The sequence below is a fragment of the Lytechinus variegatus genome, chromosome 19 (assembly GCF_018143015.1).
Source record: "Lytechinus variegatus isolate NC3 chromosome 19, Lvar_3.0, whole genome shotgun sequence".
NCBI lineage: Eukaryota > Metazoa > Echinodermata > Echinoidea > Temnopleuroida > Toxopneustidae > Lytechinus > Lytechinus variegatus.
In genome coordinates, this window is record NC_054758.1 from 16982070 (window position 1) to 17007518 (window position 25449).

At 35.9% G+C, this 25449-nt stretch overlaps 1 protein-coding gene across 1 annotated transcript in view; it reads left to right on the plus strand.

Moving 5' to 3' along the window:
- Positions 1 to 25449, plus strand: part of LOC121406313 (diacylglycerol lipase-alpha-like) — a 114619-nt gene that overhangs the window by 15953 nt on the left and 73217 nt on the right. The window lies entirely within an intron of this gene.

Here is a 25449-nt window from a genome sequence, read left to right on the forward strand (position 1 = left end):
GTGGATGAATTGTTGATAGACCAAATGGTAGTAGTTGGTAATTACATAGCTGCCAAGTAGTACGGATTTTCAGTATTTAGTACTGAAAAATGAGAAGAATACTGATGGTTTCATGCAAAATACTGATTTCTCAAGTTTCAGTTTTATGTGTTGTCCTATGGTATTTCTTTGAAAATACTGATTTCCTCGCCAAAATACTGATTTTCAGCTTTAAAAATACTGAAATGTTCTTGTTCAGGTTTGCAGCTCTGTAATTAGACAAATTGGCATTACCAATTGGAAATAAACCATTGAAACTTGTATGGACAGAATAGATACCCACAAAGCAAAGAAATTCTGTGCACTAGATTTCCATGAGCAGAGCTTCACAAGGATTTTTGCTCATTACTGAAAAAAGAAAAACCTTCAGACTTTTGTTGCAACCGATTCAGGTATATTTGTTAGATCTATATACATTTCCTTTGACCTCAGGCTTTATATGCTTCCTCATATTGTCTGTAGAATCCTTCAATCCTCTCCCCTTTCTTCATTCTCAACAATAGCAAATTAAGTTTACACCGTAGTGTAGCCTGCTTGCATAGACTCTGATTGAAAAAAAGGGTTCATATTCCTAGTTGATGATGAGTTGTATGAATGATGTAATAGAGGCCGTTCTCATTACGCTTTCTAAAACTAGTTTACTGGAAACCGATTCAGGAAACCACTTTGGAAGATCGCTTTGCTAGCGTTCCCACTTGATCACACGAAAGTGGTTTTCAAAATCACTTCACGTAAAGAGCTCTTGTAGCTATGGAAACGCTCTCAGTGGGGTGGCACGTTTCGCGCGAAATTTGAAACCGTAGCATAGGCATTCTACACGTGTCGTGTGGAGTAGCGCGCTCAAAATGTGCGAAGATCGTTTCCCGAAGAACAGTTGTGTTCCCAGGCTAAAACCAGTTTAACAAGGCAAACCGATCTTGAAAACTACATCACGAGGTGGTTTTCAAAACTGGTTTGGATGATTGCTTCCAAGACCGCTTCGACCGTTCTCACTACGCGTTAAACTAGTTTCCAGTAAACTAGTTTTAGGAACATAGTGAGAACAGCCTCTGAGAAATCCATCATAATTGTACAGTGTAAATTGAAAATAAACAGCAAAGCAAGATGAGAGTATTAGGCAGTGGTTGCTTCCCAGTTCACACCCCCTGTACTGTAGTCGCACAGCATCAGACGTATTGCTTACATTTACCATTTAACAAAAGATATAGCTACAGCCTGGCTGTGTAGATTCTATTCATTACAAATACAAATTTTGATTTGTTGTTTGATATGACAAAATTTTTAGAATTATTAGGTAACTTTGGTTGCTTGTGGCATCACATCAGGTTAATCGTGTCCAGTTGGGCATTGGTGTAACTTGGCTATTTGAGAAAAGGGTTCCCTAAATTCTTGAAAGGTCGGGTCCAGTTTGTTCAAACTTCAATCTTTTGTGAAATTTCAGTTGATTATATATGAATGTTCTAGTACAATTGACCTGATGTTTTATGAAACTTATTCAAGGGGATGGGAAACTGGATCTGATCTTTCAGGAAAATTGTAACCAAGCCAACTATTCAGAGGGTCTGGTAAACTAGACCCAATCTTTCAGGAATTTAGGGAGTTCTTTTATTTTCTTGAATGGTCAGGTTACGTGATTGCCCCACCAGACCCAAGAACCTTATGTGATGACACAACCACTTTGATAATTGAAATTCATCAAGTCAAAATCAATAGATCATCAGTCATATTCAAACATTTTAAAAGGATAAATTGGCCTTGCTGCTTGCATTGTATTGTGTGTGGGTATTATTAATTTTGTAATGAATTCAGTTGTATTTTGAAAATCGAATTGATGATTAAATTGAAGTTGTACAGTGCATGATATAAATTTTACTAAAGATAATTGTGTAAAAGGACTTTTGATTCAATAAACAATGAAAGTAATCTTTGAGTTTTGAGTAATTATTCTATAATGCTATGAATAAACCATCAAATATTATACATGGATAAATACATGTAGGCCTATGTTAAAATCCATAAATTTTTCATTGGAATTTTTCTTCAAGATATTATATTTTTGTCTTCTTTTTAGATGGCTATATCAACCTTTGATAATTTAAAGACCATTCAAATAAGGGAATAGGAGAGGTGTTTTCATGGCAATTGAAGTGTCATGTTAAAAGACACCTTTTCACCTTTTGTTTTCAATTTGATCTTGAACTTTTGTGATTTTGCCACATGGTTGATAAGAGCAAATATGACATTCTGCTAGATACACAACAAATATTTGAAATGATGAATGTTAAAAAGAGTGTAAATAGTTGGAAGGCATTGTTAATTTATTCAGTAAATAAGGTTAAATGCAGCAGCAGTAGTTCAGAAATTTGCAATATGATTGATTTACATCTACTCTATATGTTTGAAAAATGTACATCTTTGCAAAGTTTTGTTATGATTATTTTTATGTACTTTATCTTCATCAAGTTTTACTCACTAATGAAATTTTGAATATAGATGCATCTATAGACAATGCTAACTGTTTTTGTGAAAAATGTGTGAAAAAAAGGGTGACAATGCCTTGTTGTTTTAAAAAAAATAGGGTAAATTTATGATCTGTGTACTTGTGCCAAAGCAATGTATTCAAATGGGAGTAATAACCGAGGTCTTCTGCTGATTGGAAGTTTATTCCGTTGATTTTGATGAGAGTAATATTTCAGCAAGTGTTGATTTGACAAGATATATGTCTTAAATGATATTAGATTTTAATTTGTAATTTGCGAATATACATCACAGCATTGGAAATGAATTCATGCATTTCACACCTATCAAAATGGATCGATGAGGAAATTAGCTTTGGCGTTTGGAGATTTTACCAGCTTGCACAGTTGGGTGACAAGGTGTATTCATGCATTGGACCATGGTGAGATATAGCTTGATTTGGTAATGATCTGTGATGACTATACAGTCTTTAAAGGGAAACTCTTCTCTGATGTTGAATTTATTTGATATGAAAGAAAAATGTATATACATTACATGACATGGTTTTGCATGTACATGTATAAGTGATGAATAACCATGAAAAGTAAAACCTTTTTTTGTTTGTTTTACCATCAGCACCTTTTCATGTACTACAAACCATGAATTCCATTACTTTGTTGAATAAATATGTATAGCCCTATATGCATACATGTCAGGTGAAGCGGGGGGGGGGGGGGGCTTCAACCCCTCACTTTTTTCCAAAACCGTGTACAAAAGCTAAAAAATGACCATACAATTGTGAATTTTCGCATGGTCAGTCCCCCCCCTTTGAAAACCGTTCCGCGGCCCCTGCATGTATGCAGGTTATGTAAAATAAGATTGATACACCCTTCTTTGATATATGTATGAAAACAATGTTCTTGTCTTATCTATCTACCAAAAGATTGGCATTTTACTCATCGTTATGAAAGTGATAGGCCTTGGCCTTGAGTATGCAAGGGAGCAGGTTGAAAGAGGTGTTACAACTATAAAATTAAAAGAATTATCTTTTATCCTGCTATGGACAGTGATATTCTTTGATGGACTTAAATGGACGTTTAATTCAATTATAAATTATTATTATTATATATTCAACCAATATATAAAAGTACACACATAACATCAGATTTCTTTTTACAGTATACAAACATGCAAAGAAATTTGGGAACGGCATGTGGGTCAGGGGGCACAAAAGTAAACTTCAGCACTGTTGCCTTTAGGCATGTGCCCCCACACATGCCGCTCCCAAGACATAGATCTATAGGCGGTTTCAAACCGCCTAGATCACAAGAATCCCCGTTAAATTATGAGAACTTTTTAAGGCTAAAAAATACCCGTTAATTATTCCTGCATTCACACCGCCCCGAAACACATCCTTCAGGATAAGTTCCCGAAGTTACGAGCATGCGCAGTGTGGTCTGATAAGCAGGCAAGGCGGGAGATTCAAAATCACTTGCCCAGCAGCCACCCACCCCGCCGCGCCCAACGACACGCTGGGATAAAAGTTCCCGTAATTTGCTTTCACATCGCCAAAATACCTGCGACCTTGGAAAAATCCCCACGAAAGTTCTCGTAATTTCGCCAAGTACCTACTATTTGGCGGGTATTTTCTTTCGGGGAAATTACGCGTAGTTTGCTTTCACATTACCAAAATACCTGGTATTTTCTGATCGGGGTACATTTCCCGATCAGAGAATACCTGGAACTGGCGAACTTCGAGGCGGTCTGAAACCACCTAAATATGTACTCTTACAAAAAGAGCAGATGCAAAGGAAGGGGGGGGGGGGAAGAAAATTAAAGTAGATAGGCCTAGAGATGCATAAAAAATGCACATTACCACTGCAAAAAATGAAGAAATATAACTTAGTAAACAAATCAGCACCTCGGCACTGAACAGTGGTTACACTTCGTAATTCCGAAGCTTCGTAATTCCGAAGGTTCGTAATTCCGAAACACGTAAATTGCCTATACCTCGATGTTCGTTAATCCGAAAACGAAAAAGGGTTCGTTAATCCGAACATTTGTGGCGTAATTCCGACGATTCGTTATTCCGAAGGTTCGATAATCCGAAAACGAAATAAGGTTCGTTGTTCCGAAGGTTCGTTAATCCGAAAACGAAATAAGGTTCGTTGTTCCGAAGGTTCGTTAATCCGAAAACGAAAAAAGGTTCGTTATTCCGAAGGTTCGTTGATCCGAAAACGAAATAAGGTTCGTTTTTCCGAAGGTTCGTTAATCCGAAAACGAAATAAGGTTCGTTGTTCCGAAGGTTCGTTAATCCGAAAACGAAAAAAGGTTCGTTATTCCGAAGGTTCGTTGATCCGAAAACGAAATAAGGTTCGTTTTTCCGAAGGTTCGTTAATCCGAAAACGAAATAAGGTTCGTTAATCCGAAAACAAAATAAGGTTCGTTTTTCCGAAGGTTCGTTAATCCGAAAACGAAATAAGGTTCGTTAATCCGAAAACAAAATAAGGTTCGTTAATCCGAAAACAAAATAAGGTTCGTTAATCCGAAAAATGAAAACCGGGAAAGCAAAGGCAGAGGCAAGGGGAGGGGGCGGGGGACACTGTTGCCGTTCAGTTATCATATGAGGATGGGAAGGCAAGGGCGGCCGAACGAATTTTCGTTGGGGGTAAAGCCAAAAAATGAAACTCATACGTCAAAATTGGGACTGTGGTGATATTTTCACCTGAAGATTATCATCTGCTTGAAGTCATTGTGTGTTTGATAGTGATTAAGTAGAGAATAACTTTTTTGAAGTGACTTCTTATTATGGCAAAATGTATATTTAGGCTTTATTTTTCGGGAGAGAGTATAATGAGCGAGCGGCTTGGTAAAACAAATTCAAAGGTGAAGTTGTATAACGTTTTTTGTGGTCAGTTATTCTTAAAATGGCATTATTGCGAGGTGTTGCGAGCGTGAATCACAAGCTAAACTTAAATTAGTTTTTAAAAATCCGAGCAGATTTCTGCTGTCATTAAAAAGATGTGCATCTAAATAAATAATTAACACGAGCGCAAAACGCGAGCTTGAACATACTGACCAGAAAAGGAACCTGTTAAAGAAAGCATTTAGTGACCTCTTTATAGGATGCATATTTCACCAATCGAATGAGAGTGCGAAGCGCAAAATGAAATTTTTCAATATTCCAGCCTGAAAACTTAACTTAACTTGTATACTTTAAAAAGAGTATTTTATTTCGAAAAAACATGAAAAACGGCATATTTATTTTTGAAAAAGGAACTTTCCCAGTTTGGAAAATATTAATTCCCTGTTTTTTATTCCATTTTTGATGCCCCCTGCCTCCCTCCCGGCGGATCCAACTTTCGTCAAATAGAGGGGGGGGGGATTTTTTTAGCCATATTTTCCTTGATCGGCAGTTTAAAGTTAATTTTTGTTTGTTTCTTTGAAAGGGTAGTCCTAACAGTCAATAATTAGCTTTATCCTTATAAAATAAAGTAAATATGTAATAACATGATAAACCCTTTTTAAATAATGCGAGCGCGAGCTATATATTTTTGTTAATATGATGGGCAATATGTTTGTGATCTTCAAAGCGAGATGCCTATGTAACTAAATTTAGATAATAACTGCTAGCAAGAAGCGCGAACAGAATTTTTAAATATATATGCTCTGACCTGATCTAAAGGGGACATTTTAAGAACTTTTTGCAGTTAGCCATGAAGATGATGCGAGTTTTAGCCAATGGCGGCGGAACGTATTTTTTCACGATTTACAATTTCTCACGACTACAAAAAATGCTCCGAATGCTCACTTCACGTCTTGTTACATGAAATGTCTACTAGTTTCAGCTTGCGATTCGCGCTTTCAACATCTCACAAGGATCATTATTAGTATTATTTTTATTTTTATTACCAGTAGAAGCCGTTATTAAAAATGACATCCCCTCCAATACAAATCCTATTATCTAGAGGTTGCTCGCACGCTTCCAACACGCTTGATCCCCTGCATCTTTAATTAAACCATTTGCTTATAGGCAGCAATTGCTCAGATAAAATCGAAATTGGCCTATGCTTGATCAGGGCGCCATTCTTAATGAAATACATGCTTTGCCCCCAACACACATCATCGATCGTTATTACTATATCATTGCATAATATCGTGTAATCTTGTAATGACAACATCGTTTTTGTTACCAAAATGAATTATTTTCATTTTCGGAAATACGAACCTTATTTAATTTTCGGATTAACAAACCTTATTTCGTTTTCGGATTAACGAACCTTATTTCGTTTTCGGATTAACGAACCTTCGGAATTACGAACCTTATTTCGTTTTCGGATTAACGAACCTTCGGAATTACGAACCTTATTTTGTTTTCGGATTAACGAACCTTCGGAATTACGAACCTTATTTCGTTTTCGGATTAACGAACCTTCGGAATTACGAACCTTCCGAATTACGTACAGGAGCAGTGCCTTTGCTGCCTTGTGACACACCAGCTACAATGTATGCCTACTGGAAGAACTCAAAGTGCATGGTTTTGTGACACAATTGAGAATTTTTTTTTTTTAAGAATACTCCTCAACATACCATAAACATCTTAAAAAAATCTTTTTTATAATAATTTCTTTTCAGTAATTTCATATGAAAAAAAATTATACAAGTACATACAACAAATAAGCAAGGGAGAATAAAACAAACATAAAGCAAGTGCACATATACATGTACATATCTCCATTTATCAGGGGTGCAGAACAGTTTTAAAAGTGGGGGGGGGGCTGACTATAAAAAATCAAAACAAATTGGTAGATTTTACTTATTTGTAGGCCTACTTGTGATTTGTTAACTGAAAAGGTTGAGGGTGAAGCCCCCTTAGCCCCACAGTTCAATGTCACCTGTGTTTGAATGACCATCTGTAATCTTCAAGTTATTCATATTTAACCAAGTATATCTAGATTTTCAATCATGATTGCAACAGTAGCTTGAAAGTTGGTTTTATTCTGAATCTAGGAAAACTTATTCAATAAATGAATTATATAGGATTTGTATAGCGCACGTATCCACCTTTGCTAGGTGCTCAAGGTGCTCCTATATTACCCCGGCTAAGCTAGTCTACCGATTCTGGTGCGCACAGCTTTTTGAGGAATTATTTCCTGCCGGTACCCATTTACCTCACCTGGGTTGAGTGCAGCACAGTGTGGATAAATTTCTTGCCGAAGGAAAACATGCCTTAACCACATTGATTGCCTTAACCACATTAGCATTGATAGCCATTTACTTTGGTGTAATTACATATCGATCAGCTACAAACTCCCTTTAAGCTCCCTTGCCCCACCCACCCACTGCTGTGTTGGTAGACATTTATGTCAATATCAGATGTCGACAGATAACCTTCCGTGACCGCATAACAACCAAACTTCATCTAAGCAGTCTGTAACCTGTGGTGTACTCTGTACTGAACTTGACATAAAATACTTTTCCAGATGAAGTAGCAAAAAGAAAAAAAAAGGGGAATGGATCAAAATTGTCAATACACCCACTTGTACAGTGAGTTACAGTTTTGTGGTAAATCTTGTCTGAAGCATATCATCTATATGTATGTAAAGAAAAGGCATTCTTGAGTCTGATGACTTTTACAATGCTCTTGTTTTGCAAAGAGTACGCTGAAACACTAAAATGGTGAACACTGGCACGGGTGAAGCAGAGCTGCCAACCAGTACGTTTTAGGCATATTTAGTACGTTTTTGCAACCAAAATACGGCAGTGCGTTTTTTCTTTAAAACATATGATTTTGTGAATGATAAAAATTATACTGCTTATGACTCTGAGATCATGGAGCCCCCTCACTTTTTGCAGTAGTCATAAAAAAATGAAAAAATACATGTGATCTTTTACATGGTCAGCCCCCCCGCTACGTTTTTAGGAGCCCTCTCACTTTCCATAGCCCCTGCATATATCTTTTAATCAAAAGATAATGAGCCAAGTATAACGAAACTTATTATTTTCTATTTTTTTATGTTTTATCCTGGGGACCAAGCATCTCCCTTGCCCCCTCCCCTTTCCCAGTCCCTTCATGCACGTGCACATTTTATAACAGTGGATGTGATTATTTTTGATATTTTCCAGTGCTGTCATGCTTTCAAGCTTTGCTTTTGCGACCACCCTTGCAACCATCTTATTCATTGTATAGCAGAAAATGCCGCTTAAATTGTTTATGTATGTATTCATTTGGTGATTTATTTACAAAATTATTTGTTCATTGCCTTAATGTCAAATTCTAGATACGTATTTTCTTGTCGAGATTCTTGTTATGAAAAATGTTGCAAAAACCAATAAGTGAAAATGAAATGGAATGAAAATGTGAGGTGATATGATACAACTATGCTGCAAATGCCCAGATATTACAATTTTCTTCCAAATCAAAATGTTACAATTGAGACAGAATAAATTATGAAAACCCCATTGTTGAGCATAAATTCAATGGAAATCTCACATTCATATATACATGTAGATTTGATATCTATCAGTCGGAGGAGGATTTATACCAGTAATGTTTAGCAATGCCAAGCTGAATAAATAAAGCCCTCAGCTTTCAGTTTGAACATGAATACAGTCACGTCTAAGACTTGATAAATTTTGCTTTCAAAAAGCTTTTAGTGTCGGTATGACATTGAATTCATTAGAAGAAAATAAGTATGGTTTCAGTAGAAACCACTCCTTTTTATATATCTGTATTGTGTTCATACAAGGGTGAATTGACAATTTATCTCAAGAAATAAGTATTCAGTACAAAAATCCTTTTGTATATTTACTACATGTATGTCTGTACAATAGTAAAACAGATCTTGATCTGAAATGACAAATTATCTCGAGAAATAAGTATTCAGTACAAAAAATTCCTTTTGTATATTTACTGTGTCCATACAATATTAAAATAAAGATCTTGATCTTAAAATGCCAAATTATCTCAAGAAATTAGTATGGTTTCAGTACCAACCTCTCTTTTTGCATATGTATACTGTGTTCATATAAGAGTGGTCTTGTACGACAAGTTATATTTCAGGTAATAAGTATGGGTTCAGTTCAAACAAATCTTTTTTTGTAGATCTATGCTGTATTCTGTTGAGACTGAGAGTGGAGTTGAAGATCTTGATCTTGAAATTATGAGTTATTTCTAGATTAAGTCAAAATACCTTTGCACAATAAAACCAGTGCGAACACAAATATATAATAGGCCATTTGTATGTTTTGCCATATCAAGTCAGTTTGTGACTCACAACCCATAACAAATCTACATGTACAGTGCCCTTTTAATTGAACTGCACTTAATAAAAGGTTTGATGTTTCTCTTTAACGTTGAAAATCAAAGCACTCATGTTTGATGGCTCTGTTTGTGTGAACATGGCAGGTGAAACTCCATACATTAACATTCCTTTGGCATTACCTGTGTAAACTTGGTCCTCTGTCTGGAGGGCTTTGTACTTTTGTCAAGGGTTTGAGCTCCCATATCAATTTTCAGTATATTGTCATGCTTTGTCCTTTATTGCAGATGAGTGGGGGTGGTTTTTGATGGGAGGGGGGGGGGGGAGGATTTGATAGAGAGGTCCATAAAGTCATACATGTAAGTGAGTTTGTGAATGGTCTGTTCCTATCATGCTTTCTTTGTATTGCAGATGAGCAAGGGGGCGGGGGGGGGGAGGGGAGGAGGAGGGTTGGATGGGGTATGGTCCAGACCATACCACGATGCGCCCACATAGGAAATAAGGAAGAACTGAGGGAAATACGAACTCTGTAAATGATCGAAATTTCTTCAGAAGTGATTTTGTGGTTATATTAAGGTAGGGAGGGGAGGAGGAGGGTTGGATGGGGTATGGTCCAAGTTATGAGCAAGTTGGCAAAGGGTCTAGTTCTGCTGTGCTTGTTCATATCGTATAAGGCTAAGAACGATTTTGTCTAGTCCTGGTTGGATTGCAAGGAAGTTTACTATGTTACACATTAAGAGAAACTTCATAAGAAACTTTGGGTAGCTTCAGGAATAAAGAATTGGTATCATGGCATTTCAAGTCTCAAGATTACAATCCTTTTAAAGCTTGAAGAACAGACTTTAATGCCTGAAAAGCAGCCTGGCTTTGATGAAATTGAGATGGCATCTGAGTGTTTAATCCTGCGATTTGGGTTCTTATTGCATCCGAGATGTTGTAAACCATCCTTGCACTTGCACCCAAGATTTGAGAGTAGAACAGATGGAGTTGTTCAGAATGGAGATTTACGATTTTAGAAACGTTCAAGGACAAGATTTGAAAATCTTCTTCCAGTGTCAATGATACTTCAAGACACTGAAGAGAATTTTTTGTATCATACACTATACAGCCACATCATCATTTAAGTCATGATTGCTTTTAAATAATGGGTTTGAAGATTGGAAATTTAGGATGAAAAGATTTTTGAAGTGGAACAGTTGGTAGTTTACTGTCACCTCATGAGGACACAGTAGCTTCATATAAATTTTGATTGATGTGAGAATAAATGGGGTGTCGAGAACAGTTGGTATTTTACAGCCACATCATGAGATCATGATGGCTTCATATCCCAAGTCTAAAGGAGGTTTATGAAGTGAAAACAGAAGGATGGTTTATGATCTGACAGAGAACCATTAGGGTCACTCAAGAGAAGGAAGAAGAGAAAGATATTGGAACATCAGTATGGCCAAATTGGTATAAGGGCAAGAATACTACTCCTACTTCTGCTGCTGCTACTGCTACTATTGCTACTACCGCTTATTCTACTTCTACTATTACTACTGCTACTGCTACAAATTTTTTTGTATATTGCATAATATGTATTCTTCATCATCCTGCTTGTATGGGAGTGATTTGGATGGGGTCAACTGTTGACAATTTGTTTATTGGTAAGGTTGCAAAGGTGGTTTCAGACCACCTCGAAATTCGTCAGTTCCAGGTATTTTCTGATCGGGAAATTTACTCCGATCAGAAAATACCAGGTAATTTTGGAAATGTTAAAGCAAATTACACGTTATCTCCCCGAAAGAAAATAAATGCTAAATAGTAAGTACTTGTCAAAATTGCGAGAACTTTTGCGGGGATTTTTCCGAGGTCGCAAAAGTCGCAGGTATTTTGGTGATGTGAAAGCAAAGTACGGGAACTTTTAGCACAGCGTGTAGTAGGGCGCGGCACTGTGAGTGGCTGCTGAGCTAGTGATTATGAATCTCATGCCTTGCTTGCTTATCTGACCGTAAACTGCGCATGCTTGTATTAAACTTCAGGATCTGATCCCCAAAAGGTATGCTTTTGGGCGGTGTGAATGTGGGAATAATTAATGGGTATTTACTTGCTTGAAAAAAGTTCTTGTAATTCAAGGGGGATTCCTAGCTGTAGGCGGTTTGAAACCACCTACTACTGATGCAGCCAGGAGTGAGAAGTAGTAGGACCCTGATAAGAGTTGATGAGTGAAGATCATCTTTAGATCATCCTTTGATCATTGACTCTCAGTGGGATGCGGTCCGGTCATACTATCATCAGGCCAGACAAGGAGCAGCTGCAAGGGTCAACAAACTTTGCCATTCTCTGCCTTTCAGCTTGAGATTGTCTATTGATATACCGGGACCTGTAGTAATGTGCCTCTGGTAAGATAAGAGCCAGCATTACAGACTGTGCAATGTGTGGTTACATGTAGATGTTATATGGTGCATTGTGGAGCGTTTTGGCCCAGTGGATAAGTCTTCTGACTTTGAAACAGAGGGTCGTGGGTTCGAATCCCAGCCATGGCATAACTTCCTTCAGCAAGAAATATATCCACATTGTGCTGCACTCAACCCAGGTGAGGTGAATGGGTACCCCATTCCTTGAATGCACTGAGCGCTGAAAGGCAGCTCGAGCTAAAGCTGGGGTAGTAATAATAATAAACAATGCGCCTCGGAATAGAATATTTCTAGATAGATGCCACTATATAAATGCCTATTATTAATCATCATTATTCATGAATGCTTGGTCGTGATTCGTGACATAATAAGACAAAAAGTTTGAGGCGGCTATAGATCGCGAGCAAGCAAAAATTTCGATATTTTGATTACCAAAATTCAATTTTGCGCTATATTTTGACTTGATATTCAGAAAATAATATCATTTATCATACTTTTCTCCTTTTTTTTTGGTCCCAAAACTCGCAATCAACCAGAGGACCATCAGCTTAAGGCCCTTTCCGAGGGACCTGGTAGTGCAGATATATGTTTTACCAGAGGGCATGAAGACACCAACTTGGTTTTGAACCCGGTCGTCCGGTTACAAGATCACTGCTCCACCAAATAGCTAATGACAATGTACAAGCAATTTTCCTTGAATGATAGTTGCGTACTTCCCTCATTTCTGTGTAACATCTTGTAGGCTTGTACGTGTTATTTTGGTGACCCCTTTTAAACTTTTGCTTTTTCTGAGGCATCACTGTAAATTTTGTCCAGTAACTCCAGTAAAATTCTTGAGTTTCTTTAGTAGGCCTATGTTTTATTAATAATGATAATGCGCATTTATATGGTGCCATTTATCTAGAAATAGTCTATTTCGAGGCGCACAAGGAATAAGAGAGTTTTGATGAGTGTCAAAGACAAGTCCCAATGACTAATACTGTTAGAAAAGATAAGACTTCAGTTTAGATTTGAAAGACTCTAGTGATGATATAATTCTTAGATTCAATGGCAAATTATTCCAAAGAGAAGTTGCTGCAGCAGAGAAAGCTTGCTCTTAGGCTTCTTGTGGTTTCGGAGTCTTAAGAAGATGCTGGTGTGATGATCTAGGCTACGAGCTGGTGTATAGGCATGGCTCCACACTACCCTTTTTCTTCCTTGTGGCCCAATCATTCCACCAAAATCATAAATTTCATATTTTGGTGGCCTGCAAAGCATATTTGGTGGCCCTAAAACAAAACAAACGTTGATATTCATCGAAATTTTGGGAGCACAACTGGGTCACCAAGTGTGGGCTTCTACAGCATTTTTGTGGCCCGACTCTCATTTTTGGTTGCCCTGGGCGACCAGGCCACTCCTAATGTCGAGCCCTGGTATAGGGCATAACAAGGTCTTGTAAATATATATTTTTAAAATTGTTTTTAATGGTTGAAAATTAAATTGAGAACGAAAATTATCTGCTTTCTTTCAGGAGTCCTACTTGATATCACTCTTAGGGATAAATCATACAACAAAATATTGGACTTTTATTTGGCAGTTATAGCTTCCATTAGAAAAATTTGATGTGTTTGACAGTCGGCCTGTGGCTGCTGGGTGATAGAGCTATCTTGTCGATGTCTGTGGGAAGGTGTTAAAATGCACCGCACACACGGACATTATTCACCTCCATTTATTTGTCAAAAGAGAGGTGAGATTGAGATCCATTAGAAGTAAGAATGGCTTTGAACTAGCATGCCCATTAGTCTATGGTTTTGATCCCTTTTTCATCTTTATATTAATAAAAAATAATGATAAAGGATATATACTTGTTAGGTGCTCAGGGCGCTCCTATATTATCCCGGCTAAGCTAGTCTACCAATTTCGGTGCTCACAGCTTTTTGAGGAATTAATTCCAAGCGGTACCCATTTACCTTGCCTCCCTCGAGTTTCAATTTTCTCTTCTGCAATTGTTTTGAAGCCAATTTAAATGTTTTACCCCTAAATCCATAATCAGTTTGTGCACAATGAACCCTTTATTCACTGATATTGCAATTTTAAATTTAACAACTTTAATAATTAGTTTTCTCATCTACCTAGCACCTACATATTAGAGAAGCTTAGTTCTTAGAGAACATCTATATATCAGCATCAATGATGCAATGTAGAAATCTTCATTCTAAGAAAATAACATTGAAACAGTTATTATTATCCCCCAAAAGTAATTCAACATGAAGAGAGTTGAAAAGGATTGGTAGAAATATAACCAGTGTTGGTGAATATGACAAATTCATTGGTTAGAATCAAGAATTCTGCAGGATACATAATGTATTAACCAACAGATTGGTTTATCGTAGACCATGGACCTACTAGTCCATGCTTCGACCAATTCTTTTGAAGTAATGGTGATCAGCATGGAATGTATTGAGTCTGGAATAGAAGACTAGGAGGTGTTGCCTGTATATTTTTCTCCCTCCATTGACTTTATGACAACTCATAAATTATCTGTCTTGTCGAGGCATCCCACACCTACACAGCTTCATAATAAGATATTCATGATTCAATTCCATTGCAACCTCAATGAGAATATACCCAAATACACAGAAAAGTTTATACACATTTGCATTTTTTCTGCAATATCCTCAATTTGAAAAAAAAATGTTATTATTGTAACTGTTTAGAATTGAGGCTTATTCATAGAGATTTGGTGCTTTATATTTCTAATTCATCCACAGATTTCTCCAATAATAATAATAATCTATTCATTGTGATTGAGAGTTTTACCAAAATTTCACGAGAATACAACAGTGGAATATAAAATGATCTTTGGAATGTACATCTTTCATCAGACATCAATAATGACACTATTTTCAGGAGATACCAAGATATTTTGCCATTTTTTTTTTTTTTGGGGGGGGGGGGGTGAGTATCTGTATTCTGTTACAGACTTTCTCTTTAAATGCAACAAAAGTACATGTTGATCCTCAATTTGTAGTGCTATCCAGGTTTCTGAAGTAGGCCTCTTAAAGATAAATTCCAGTTTTGGTACGATCTCAAAATGACTTTTTACAGAATATAATAAAATGACCACCCAAGTGTCTGTTTGTATGAATAAAAAATATGTGCCAAAGGATTCTGGGAGAAATTGTGTAATTGCTGAGAAATAAGCAAAATGAGCGCGGATTCGGTCACTTCCGTCGGGTCTTTATTCCAGCAATAATAATACACTGTCCCACGTGTGCCTTTCTGTGTTGGTTATCTTCAGTGTGAACATTTTTCAGCGTAGATTTCAAGATTTCACAAAGTTCAGTTTATGTAACTGTACCAGATCTAGATCCTCGATGATATACTGACAATTAAGCCTGGTTTACAGACTTTCTCATGAAATCAGTGTTTACTGCAACTACTGGCATTTCTCTTTAACACAGATGTAAAATGTCAGATAACTGTAACTCAATTCACTCATGGTGTTCTGAGAGCTATTACTTGCTTTCCCATAGGTTTAATGAAAGCTTTATTGGAAAACGAACCCTTCGTCTTCCTCGCTTGGCATTTTGAAAGGCTTGTATATACCCGTTAATCCCTTGTTAATTATCAAATAATTAGCAAGTTCTGAAAGAATTCAAGATCCTTGCCTTCAAACCACCACCTTTTTATAAGAGGTTGACTTTTAATATATTTTGCTCATAAAACTATATCAGCTGTTTGGAATTATCAGGTAATTGTATCCAATCCTAACTTTGACGTTCAGGGACGGTTGCATGAACTAGTACTATTATGCTATTTATTTGCAATCAATGTTAATTGCCATGGAAACATTGATTTTTGTGTTAAATGAATGTATATAATAGAGAATCATTGAAAAAAAATTGTTTATTTTCTCAATCTAAATATATTTTAAGTTCTGAATGAAATTGAGATCTTTGCTTTCAAACCACCGCCATTTTATAAGAGGTTGGCTTATCTTTTAGTTTAATACTAAAACAATATCATTTGAAATTCGATCAGCTATGTGCAAATATCAGGTGATTGTATCCAATTCTAACTTTGACATTCAGGGCCGGTTGCATGAACTAATACGACATGTATAATGCTAACTTGCAATAAATGTTAATTAACATGGAATCATTCCTTTTTTTATCCATGGCTGTTTATTATAAGGTGAAATGTTGAAAAAATTGTTTAATTTCTCAATCTAAATGTGATTTAGCTTATTGGGAGCATAGATATTTTTCCCCTGAAAGAAAGTCAAGTGAAACGATTAGATGAATTATCATTTAAAAAAGTATATATCTGGGTTGCGTCCATAGAGATCTATACTAATTACGCTGTATATCTCTATGGTTGCGTCTTACAAAGAGTTGCGATTGATCTGATCAATCGCAATTATGGAAAGCTAGCAAAGTCAACATATAAAATGCATGTTTGTTCAAAAACTTTCCAGATATGAATGTATATCCATTTAAATTCATTGATTTCTTGACAATTTGGTGTGTTCTCCTTTGTTTACAAAGGACATTTTGAAAATTTTCTGTTTAAGAAATTATGACACTGATGGATTTCCATAGAGTTACAGTTGATTGGATCAGTCCTAACTCTTTGTAAGATGGGGCCCAGGGTTTCGTATTACAAACGGTTGATTGATCCAATCAACCTCAATTCTATTGAAATCCATCATTGCCATATTTTTTTCAAAGAAATTTGTAAGAGTAGCACACTGAATTTTCAAGGAAACAATGAATGTATGAACATACATCATAAAAATATATTTTAAACAAATATGCATAAAAGATGTTGACATTGCTGGCTTTCCATAGTTGTGGTTGATTGGATCGATAGCAACTCTTTGTATAAAGATGGGGCCCAGAATTTCAGAAATCGCTTTAATTTCTCAGTCGAAATGTGATATTGTTCATGGAAAGTGTTCCTCTCACAATGAAGTTAGCGAGAAGATTGTACGGATATTACCCACAAAGTAAACTCTTTAATTGCTCTTATATCTCAATCTTGATTTCTCAGTCTAAATGTGATATTGTTCATGGAAAGTGTTCCTCTCACAATGAAGTTAGCGAGAAGATTGTAAGGATATTACCCACAAAATAAACTCTTTAATTGCTCTTATATCTCAATCTTGATTTCTCAGTCTAAATGTGATATTGTTCATGGAAAGTGTTCCTCTCACAATGAAGTTAGCGAGAAGATTGTAAGGATATTACCCACAAAATAAACTCTTTAATTGCTCTTATATCTCAATCTTGATTTCTCAGTCTAAAAGTGATATTGTTTATGGAAAGTGTTTCTCTCACAATGAAGTTAAGCGAGAAGATTATAAGGATATCACCCATAAAATACACTCTTAAATTGCTTGTTATCTCAATCTCAAAGGCGTTCTTGCTCATGGAAAGGGTATATCTTCCTGAGATGAGAGCTTCTGTATGGTAATGAGATGGGATGTCAGGCATGCCCTGGAGCGGCAGCTGCACAGGCATGCCTGATCCTTTGGGATGGTGCAACCCTCTTAGAGCCATTCAGACTGGAAATAATTTTCTCTTCTTCTATCCACTATAACACTCCACATGGTGTACCGTAAACCACATCAGCAATTGGAAATAATTTGTTTTAAAAAAAATGGTATGTTGAACCTGTATGAGGACACTAGAAAGGCCTGTTCAAAGGAATGGCCCATATTCTGAAGTCGGGTTTAACTTAAACACAGGTTTAAAGTTGTGGTTTAAGTATGGATAACCAATTGTTACATAAATCACTAATGGTAGAGATATTATATTTCAGCTCATTTGACTCTCAAATCCATCATAATTGTCTTGGAAGTAATAAATAGATTATTGTCTTCACCATCAATGAATTAGGAAAGAGCACAGTAAACATAAGAAACATACAACTTAATGAAAATTTTGACACTTTTGGCTTCCCATAATTTTAGCAAAGAGTTAGACCATGGTCTAAGTTAAACCTGACTTCAGAATATGGGCCAGTGAGTTTTTTTAATTGATAAATGTTGATAAAAGTTCAGTTTTTTATATTTAAAGTATAATCTCTAACAGATCTAAGGAATGTTTGGGTGTTGATGCCAATGCTCATCCCTGTTTATGCATACAGTCAGTATGTAAAATTGTGGGAGTTTTTAAAGATTGAGAAAAATGGACATTCCTAAAATAAATTGTAATTCTTGACACTATCACTGTGAGCCTCAGGAACCGATGAAGAAATGCTCCCCAGGGAGTGGAGAGTGGTAATATTTTGTACATGTTACATACACGTTACATGTAATGGGTTGATTTTTTGCTACATGTTTGCGCTGCATGAATGAAAGAGAATGCTATTATCATGGTTTACTGTACAGTACCATTGCAAAGCATGTAATTTGCATTAGGGCAATTCCATGAATGATCAACCATTTTGTACGTCCAACCCCTTTTTTTCTCAATTTTTACTTCACTTCATAAACTGACCAAGTCATGGCCCTCTGAGAACATTACAGACGTCAAAAGAACTAGAAATAAGAGATAAAAAAATTAATTTAGGCACCATATGTAGGGGTTTGGAAGTACATATTTTATGGAATTGCCCAGCATTAGCAGACTTAAGTGATTTATATTTTTATCCTTAATTGGAAAAAATAAAATACATATACCGGTATTCATACAGATCAGATAAACGGTCAAATGGTTTTTCCATATTATCGATGTACATGTAGGCCTATATGAGGAGCTAAAAAGCAAAATTTTTATTGCCATGGATAATGGATCACTGTGTCGCAGTGCAAACAAAGCATTGCAGTCGCAAAGAGTTCACATAGATAGGCCTCAAACCGGATTAATTTCACACCTCCACACAAGCCGCTACCATCAATATCAGACAGAATCCACCGACATTTCTTCGCCATCGGCAATTTAAAGGTATTGTTTAACATTGTGAGCAGCCGATTAAAAAATTCTCAAACCAAGATGAAACATGTGTACCAGTGCATGTATTAGAACTAATAAACCCTAAAAACAACCATTATTGAGAATGAAAAGCTAAAACTCCAAGGCAAACCCCGATTTTGTAAATAGGCGTCTTATAGATGCCTAAATAGTACACATAAGTGTATGGGATGAGATTAAGATGGTGTTTCCGGTCACTTTATATTTAAATTTTTGAAGCACTAAATAAATATTTTCGAATGCAGTTTTTTCTGGGCTTCATTTTTGTAACATATCACAGACACGGGTGACAAGTGTGACCTTCCAGCTCAGATTTTTTAAAATTCAAACCAATGATAACCAATCACTTTAAGTGTACAAACCACTAATATAGGCCTACCTGCATTGAACAGTCACAGGGGTGGATCCAGGAATTTCCAAAAGGGAGGGGGGCACATTTTCCCGATGAAAATTTTACAAACAAGCAAAAAAAAAGGTTTTCACCTAAAAATGTAAGGTTATTTCGTACGCAAAAAAGGTCCTCACTTTGAAGAGGGGGCAGGCACTTTTGGGTAAAAATGGCAGATTTACATAAAAAATTTGATTATGGCTCTCAGGGGGGGGGGGGGGGCACGAGACGCATGTGCCCATCCCTGGATCCGCAGGTGAATAAATAGTCTTTTAAAAAAAATGATATCAATGTAAATGTATGAGAAGCTAAAAGAAAACAAAGTTATCATCATCGATTACTGCATCGCAAAGCATGGAAGTTTGTGGGTGTGAACAGATAGAGATCAATTTCACACGTTCACTCAAGCTGCTTCTGTCAATAGACAGACTCCATATAGTCTGCTGGGCAAACCCTTCACTCAAAATAAGGGTCTGAATGTGCAGCCTACTCATGCCTTGTGTACTGAAGGCTCTCGTATGTGCTAGTCTTTGCGTGGAGGCACACTTGTTGATCAAAGTTCCAATGAGGGTCTGTGCCTGCAGACTAGACTCCATATGGGCTTGTATTCACAAGATCCTGGATAAAGAAGGGTCCCACTTCCCCGATTGAAGCATTGACACTGCCAATGTACATGTTCCTGCACCAAACTATACTTCCACAAGCTGTAGTATAGTGAGTGATTGTATTACCAACCGGCCTTGTATTACCGAACGTGCACATCGTACGCATCAGAAAATAATCAAATACGCTCAATTCTTTGCAACATCCTTCCAAAGGGAACTTGAATAGAAAGAAGATGAAAAATGGTCAAAAACACATTTTCAAAGTCTTAATATTCTACAAATAATAAAATACGGTCAAAATAGCTCATCAGTGATTTTGTTGATTCCGCAACTTTTCCCATAGAAAACACACGTTCGGTAATACGATACCTTTTTCAAGTGACCAAAATATTTCACATCCGAAGAGGGGTCCGATTGGAAGCTAATATCATCAAAAGGATAAAACAATCTCGGAAAATTGTTTACATATTTATATTTTGTGGTTATTGTGTATTTATGGTGAAAGTTTGGTGAATTTTATGAGAATAATATTTTTTGAATGATTGAATTCATGGAAAGTGTTCGGTAATACGATCCACTACCATACTAGTAGTCATGCAATATTTGCAATAATAGACAGGGTTCCCAGCCCATCAGGGAAATCAGGGAAAATTATTTTACTTTTTTCCAGTCAGGGAAAAAAAGTCAGGGAAATTTGATTTAAAAAATACCTCAAATCAGGGAAAAATGCTTCAAATGAGGGAAAAATCAGGGAATTTTGATAGGCCCAAAAGTCGAAAGCATGGTAGTCAGTCAGACTCTGTTATATTTTGTTGCATATATCAAAACAACATCCATTGAATGACTGGTTATGGTGGTTATGGGGTATGGTGGATGGCTTTATGGGGAGAAGGGAGGCCATGACATGCCTGTGTAATAGTAGTTTTACATTATTGTTTTTATATTGAAAATACATGTCATTCACTGCAACAACTTAGAAAGCATGTGAAGCTGTGAATGGGTTTAAATAATTATCAGGGATTTTTGTTTTCTTGAAAAGCTGGGAACCCTGATAGAACCTTTAAATGATTGATGCATTGTTCATGAAGTTTCGATCTAAATAGATTTATGTGCATCCTCTAATTTAAAAATGCTCATCCACTTTCAAAATGCCTTTGTGTGAGTGATAGCATTCTCTTAATTCAATGAATAAATGAATGATAGAATATGGAATGCTTCCGTTATTTGCATTTTTAAGTGTCATGGTGTAACGGTCCTCTCACCTAGTAATCAGAGTCGTGAGTTAGAATTCCACCATGTTGTTAATGTTAATTTCAAATAATATTTTTTTCCATCATTTTGTAATGTCCTATTCATAAGTCTTATAATGTGCATCCTCAGAACATTTTGATGAGGCTGGAGATTAATGATTTCATTATCAAAAATAGATAAACGTCATTTGAATTGAAAATACATCAGCATATATGCAGTTAATAAACAAGTTAAACTTTTTCTATCTAATGTCTTCATTGAAAAGTTTGAACACTTGGAGAGGAGAACTACATGTTTTCTTTGTTTTTTTTATATTGTAAAGTGCTTTGGGTATATTGCTATGGAAAGGCACTATAAATGACAAAATGTATGTACATGTATACTCCGGTACAGTAATTCCCCATTCTTGTTTTTTTATCAGTTGCTCACTTTTAAATTTCATAATTATTTGTATTGTATATTGCCTATGTCTTTTTATAAACAGTATGTTTGCTTATAATGAAAGTATTAGAATAAATGAATTGAATTGACTGTGTTTCATTTCTGTCCAGTAAAGTAATTCCCCATTCTTGTTTTTTTTTTGTATCAGTTGCTCACTTTTAAATTTCATAATTATTTGTATTATATATTGCCTATGTCTTTTTATAAATATTATGTTTGCTTATAATGAAAGTATTAAAATAAATGAATTGAATTGGAATCATAATGCTACTCACAATAGTGAGAATGACGCTTTATTTATTCACAATCGATAACTGTCGAAACATGGACCAATGAGATTCTATGTGGGCTGTGTCATAAATCAATAAACTAACATCTGATTCTGTATGATTTCTATTTATAATATAATCATTCAATCAAAGGACAACCAAACTGTTGTATTCATTATCACACAACATGTGTTTGGCACGCTACACTGAAGGTGAGAGTATGTGTGGATTCTTCAAACAAAAGAAAAATTGCTTTGTACCCAATATTCATAATTAGGAACCTACCTGTACACATTTTATTGGAGACAATTAAACTGAACGAACATGTGTTAACATGCCACCATGAATATAAAAATTGATTTAAGGATGCAATGTATGACCCAAAAAAAACAAGCATTCTTTGGAACCAGGGCACGAGTGAATATTCATTTCATGATTATTCCTGTACTGGAGAAACTTGAAACTGAGTGAACAAGTGTACACATCATACATTGAATATGAAAATGGATTTAATGGTGAAATCATATATCTGGAAAGTGGCGTAATGAGCCAAAATTTTGAGGGGGCCAGATGTGGCATATCGAGCGAAATGATGAAAGTTGTTAGCTAGCGAGAAAAAAAATTGACATTCTTATTACAAAAATACAATTTTGTGATAGATTTTCATATTTCACCCTTCTCTCTTTCCTTTTCTTCTTTTCCTCTTAGTCATTAATTACTTAATTTGTCTTTTTTTTTTTTGGGGGGGGGGGGGCGAGCGCTCCCCAAGCACCCCCCCATCTATACACCACTGTATGTGGATGCACTAAACAAAAGGAATTTTTTTTTTCCAAGACATGAGTCAATATACATTTTACTGGAGACAATTAAAATGGTGTACTACATGTATACCATACCATGACTCAATATGAGAACAAAGCATTCAAGGCAACTGATTCAATATTTTATCACCTAAAGGTGTTTTTTTTTATAATACACAATGAATGAATAGAATTAAATCAAATTTACATATACTGGTAGGCCTATGTGTCGTCTGTAACATGTGCAAGGATATGTATGCATTAGATTAATGGAAAATGACTAGCAAATAAATTTGTCAAATTAACTCTTTATAATGGAATCCACAAGCACATTTGTTGATAAATACTAAAGTTGCCTGTCCCGTACATTTCATCTTTGTGTGTAGTTGGGTGTGGGCGCCGTGGGTAGCTGCTGAGCGGGCTAGCGATTTTTAATTTTGTGCCTTGCCTACTAATCATACTACACTGCACATGCTCATAACTTTGAGAATTTACCCCGAAAGTGTCTGCTTTTGGGTTGGTCTGAATGCAAAAGAAATAGTAAAACAGCAGGAACAAAGAATTTAACCGATATTCGAAGCAAGGAGGACCTATACAAATAATACATTGAAATTGAATCAATTTAACAAGAAAACAATGAATGCATGAAATATCATAGCTAGAAAATACTTTGAACAAACATGCATAATAGATGTTTACGTTGCTGGCCTCCATAGTTGCAGATGATCGGATCAATCGTAATTCTTTGTAAGACGGGGCCCTGGTATTTCAAGGCCTGAACAAGTTCTTGTATGGGTACTCTGGTGATGGAGGCGGTCTGGGCCCTGTCTTACAAAGAGTTACGACGATCCGATCAATCGTAACTCTATGGAAATCCATCAGTGTCATAATTTTGTCTATAGGAAATTTCCAAAATGTCCTCTGTAAATAAAGGAAAACAGACCAATCTGTCAAGAAATCAATGACTTTTATGGATATGCATTCGTATCTAGACATTTTTTTGAACAAACATGCATTTCATTTGTTGACTTTGCTGGCTTTCCATAGTTGCGATTGATCATAACAATCACAACTCTTTGTAAGACGGGGCCCTGGAAACACCTATGGAGAAGTCAATGGTAGACAGGAGGAAATGAATCAATATTTATGCACCCACATGCTTCTCAAGAACCACCATGTCTCACTCTTAATCAAAGCTAGCGCTGCATGCTTTCATCGACTGAGATAATGTTTGAAAGCAATAAGTGCCGTTTTCGCTCTTCTGTGATTGAGATGTATTTCTGTTTATCTTAGTCAAGTCCTTGTCTTTTTGTCTCGTGCTTGGTACTGAAGACCTTCAGCTTTTCCTGACTCCTTCACTCTTTTTTTCTCTTTTCCTTTAGTACCATCATTCTTTTGTTCTATATTTCCCCACTAACTTGTTAAATTAATTTAATTTAAATGTATTTATTTTTAAAGGTCCTCTGTGCTTTGAATATTGGTTTCATTCTTTGTTCCTTCTGTATATTCTTGTCTACAATGTATCTTTTTTGTCACTTTGAATATTATGCTGTTGAGATAAAAGAAAGAGAAATTTCTCTTTCTCTTTTTATTTTCTTCTTTATCCTGGGGAGATGATAAACTAGGTTTTGGTCTGATAAATTGTATTGTGGATGGGGGATGTTAATTTATGCATTCAGTTATGCATATGTATTATTTTCCCCTTTTCTTTTTTTTTTCGATATCAAATTTCCTTTTCTTTGAATTGCAATGTAAACTATTTTAATGTCTTTTAAGGACCCCATAGAAGAGCGGAGTAATTTATATCAATGACTGAAATTTGCAATCTTTTCGATTATTTTATCTATTCATCAAATTTGCAATTCATTTTGTTTATTTCAATTGATGCCATTTATGTTATTTATTTACTTTTATTATTATTTACTTATATTATTATTTTATTATTATCATTTATTAAATGCATGTTATATATATTTATGTATTGTGTTTTTTTTAATAATCGGAAAGTAAATAAACAAAGAAACAAACAATCCCTGCATTTTCTCATTTTTCTCACATATTCTTCTCTCTTAACCCCACCCCCTCTGCTCTCTCTCATGAGCAGTTTTTCTTTCTATTAATGAGCCAATAGTCCTAGCCCTTTTGTACATCATTTCAATTTCTCTTTCATCTGTGACTTTCCTTTTTCATATTTTCATACATACCCCCATTCACATATATCAATTCATGAATCATGCACGAGGCAAAGAACAAGTGTCATCACACAGTCAAACTACTCTTAACCGCGTCAAGAGGACAATTACCCAATATTACGAGGTAAAATTTTATTACCCTTCTCGGTTGCAAATTTAACGATCCCACTCTACGATCAACCATATGCCCATATCACCTGTATATATGCATGTACAGACGGAATTACATCCACAGTTTGAACTTAGCAAGAGTGCAAACTGAATATATATGTGTATAAAACCATGTACTTTGAGGGATTGAGCTCATTATGCATGGGCATATGGTTCATAACATTCCGTTCAATAAACCGAAGATATTATTACGATCCCGGAGGGTGTACGGCTCATTGA